Source organism: Nelumbo nucifera, chromosome 8 (genome assembly GCF_055504915.1).
Source record: "Nelumbo nucifera cultivar China Antique chromosome 8, China Antique-T2T, whole genome shotgun sequence".
In the NCBI taxonomy this organism is placed as follows: domain Eukaryota; kingdom Viridiplantae; phylum Streptophyta; class Magnoliopsida; order Proteales; family Nelumbonaceae; genus Nelumbo; species Nelumbo nucifera.
The window spans coordinates 38,003,930-38,007,388 of record NC_142656.1 but is presented as its reverse complement, the minus strand read 5'-3'; the positions used below and the strand labels follow the sequence as shown (position 1 = coordinate 38,007,388).

The 3,459-nt window shown below is 38.9% G+C and overlaps 1 pseudogene; it reads left to right on the top strand.

The window, feature by feature from the left end:
- The first annotated feature begins 439 nt into the window (after positions 1-439).
- Positions 440-2,179, top strand: LOC148789885 (KH domain-containing protein At1g09660/At1g09670-like; annotated as a pseudogene).
- Positions 2,180-3,459: the final 1,280 nt, after the last annotated feature.

Genomic DNA, 3,459 nt, shown 5'->3' with positions numbered 1-3,459 from the left:
TAAAGCCCATAATTAATATGATTAATTAAGTTGTCATGTGCCATGGGGTGAAACTGGGTATGGAGCACTTAATCTTATAACAAGATAAAGTTATATCTCTAATTAGAGCCTAGGTCTGATTTGATCTTGATTATCTCCTAATTAGATTGGGAGGTTACTCCATAAGAGATTATAAATGAGGAGGGCACAGACCAGTCCAAGACAACTTCATATTTTTTTGCAGTTTCTAGTTCTCTCTACATCCTTTTGTCTCCCATATTTTTTCCAACTCAACATCATCTCTTAAGGACTAATAGAGATCAGTTTTCTTCTATTTTTTCAAGAAAAATTCAGAGGAATTTCAGTCTCACCTTCCCCAGTTTGATCCAAGCTATCGGGTTGTAGTTTTGCTAAAAACTGTGTGGTTGAACCAGCTTCACCTATAATTGCACCATCTTCAATGGAGGCTGGTTTTAGGACTGGTTTGGTCATGAACTTCCACCTTGGGATCTGTGTTTGTGGTATCCGTATCAAGTACAAATCTCCCTCTTTGTTTGGTTTGAAATCTGGTCTAGTTCAGTGCAAGACCAATCTTGAAAAGTGCAATTTTTTAAAACATAGGGAATTCGATTGTTAGAAGGATTAGGGAATTTTTGAAATTTCACCCAGCCATCTATCATAGTTCGGCCATCCATATAATGGATCCTAACCCTTTCAATAGCTTGGACTTGCTTGGATAAAGTAGTGTTATACTTGGTTCATTTTTATCATTCCACTATATGAGCTTTGAATGTGCACCATCTAAGTTTTGTTTCAATCCTCATCTATAGTTGGCTTTGAAAATTGTTGAATTTTGCATCTTAGTTGTCCTTCCATCCTTGCATGGGCATGGCAGTAGGAGAGGGAGAGCAACATGAGAAATTAAGTGGGTCGTTTGATTCAATATGTTATTATACAACTTTGAGTTGGGTGGCTTGTGTGTATCCTGATTAAGAGGGTTGTTGAGGACAAACACAGAAAGGCAGTGCAAACCATTGGTACCTTTGGGCATGATCATGGCTCCCTTTTGCTTGCCCTCTTTCTGTAGCTAACAAACAAATTGAAACCATAACTGTCTTGAAATTAATGATAGAAGTTTCATTCTACTCTCTTGTTGTGGAGGTGTGATCATAACACTCCTATTCTTGGAGTTGTGATCATAACTCCTCTATTCTTGGATTTGGTATTTGGTTAGGTGCCTTGTGTATTTATTCCCATTAGAGGGTTGTCACTTGCATAGGAGAGGATCTCTCATATCCCTCTATGTCATCCCCTAAGAATCCAAGAGAGGGATTGATCTGAAACCACTTCTTCTCTATTAGTTCACATTAGGTTTCTGCTCGCCGAGGTCTCTCTTATTCTCTATATTTGCTCCTTCCAGCTAAACGTTACTTCCAATACCCTCTCAGTGTTCTTACTTCTCTTCACAGGTTATCTTCAGGTTCCTTGGGTCAAGAGAACAATTCTAAGTATATAGAAGAACTGTTGGTAGAGAGACAAAAATTGAGACCATTTATGCAAGTGCTACCACTTTGTAGCAAGTTTCTTAAGTTCAGAAATTGTACAAGTATCTAGTTTAGTACCAAATCAAGTTTTTGTAGGCTTTGGAAGAGTTGAACAAGAGAGTTCTTTGAGATCAACAACTCAACACCTAGGTGGTTGGCTCTTGGGTTTGGAAAAGTGGCCTGTTGTGTAGACAGGGGAAAATGGGCTTCTCCAACAGATGGACACCCTCTAACCATCATCAATGGGTTGGATTGTGATGATTAGAGTTCTAATTAGTCTTGTTGTAAGAAAATAATCAGATTTTCTGTGTTGATTGATGAATTTTCAAATTATAACTTTGTTGGCTGACTTCTGGAGCCACGAAATAACCCCCTTGAAAAGAGTTAAGGCTATCACACAGGATAGGGTATATGAGATCCAAGCTCTATAAAGGAATTTTGTTAAGGAAGAAAAACTTCAAAATAAATCTAGGTATGAGCACTTAATTGAGCTGGTTAATGAGACTTTACATGTGTTGGAGGCTGAAATCCTAGCAGATGTTGTAGATTCCTGTTTGAATCATAGCAAAGACACGACTCTGTCGATAGAAGCTCCTAGCCTACCTTTGCTTCCAACCTTCCTTAGTCCTTCAAGGAGACCACACCACTCACATTAGAATCTATTGTTCATCCCTTGATCACGAAGGATAACCGCATACAAAATTAACCTTTCCTTGTCCCTAAAGAGCAACCCAATGATTACGAGAACACAAACCCAGAGGTCGGAGACCAAATTGGTTAGGAGTCTTTCGTACAAGCCGACATCAAAATCTTGGCTAATAAGGTATACAACTTCGAGACTCATTTTGATTGGTTAAAGCAGATGCAGGCCAAGATGAGGAACACTCTACAACTACTTTTGCAAAAGACATCCACCTGAATATTCTTTGTTTACACCTGTTGGCCCTTCTACGTATGCCCCTCCTAACCACCTAGGAAGCCTGGACCATAGAATGAATGAGCATCCTCCCAAAACCAACATTGTGCTTGTACTAGATGCAACACAAAAAACTTGTTTCTCCACAACACGATGACAGAGGCACCCATCAACCACACTAATTTGTAAAAGTATGTCCAGGGCTTAATGGAGGAAAGCCACCAAAAGCCCAACCTGATGGAAAGGTTGAGACCTATAAAGCTTGGCTTATAGCAAAAGGGTACAATCAGAAAGAATGAATTGATTATGAGGAGACCTTCTTGCATAAGGCCATGCTTCTAGAAGTTAAAACATCCAATTTGACTCAACACTCAAAGAATTTGGTTTTGAGAAGAATCTAACCCTTTGTTTATAGAAAGACAGTGGGAGATATGGTTACATTTGTGATTCTATATGTAGATGACATTCTGATCATTATGAATGATGTAGGAATGTTGACTATGGTGATGGTATGGCTTTCATAAAAATTCTTCATGAAAGATCTTGGAGAAGCCTCTTATGTCTTGGGAGTTCGATATAGAGATAGATGAAAGAGGATAATTGGATTATCCCAATATACTTACATTGACAAGATAATCAATAGATAAAACATGCAGAATTCGAAGAAGGGATTCGTTCCTTTCATGGATGGAGTCACTCTCTCCAAAGGAATGTCACCTAAGACCCCTGGGAGATAGAGGACATGAGAGAAGTTCCCTATACCTCAGTCGTAGGGAGCATCGTGTATGTTATGTTGTACACTCGGCCAGACATTGCTCAGGTTGTTAATGTTGTAAGTACATACCAATCTTACATAGGACAAGAGCATTGGACTATTGTGAAAAACATACTAAAGTACCTATGAAGTACTAAAGACTATTGCCTTGTCTTCGGTGGTAGTTCACTACATATGATCGGGTATACTGATGCCGACTTCCAGCCTGACCCAGATGATAGAAAGTTTATATCTAGATACTTTAG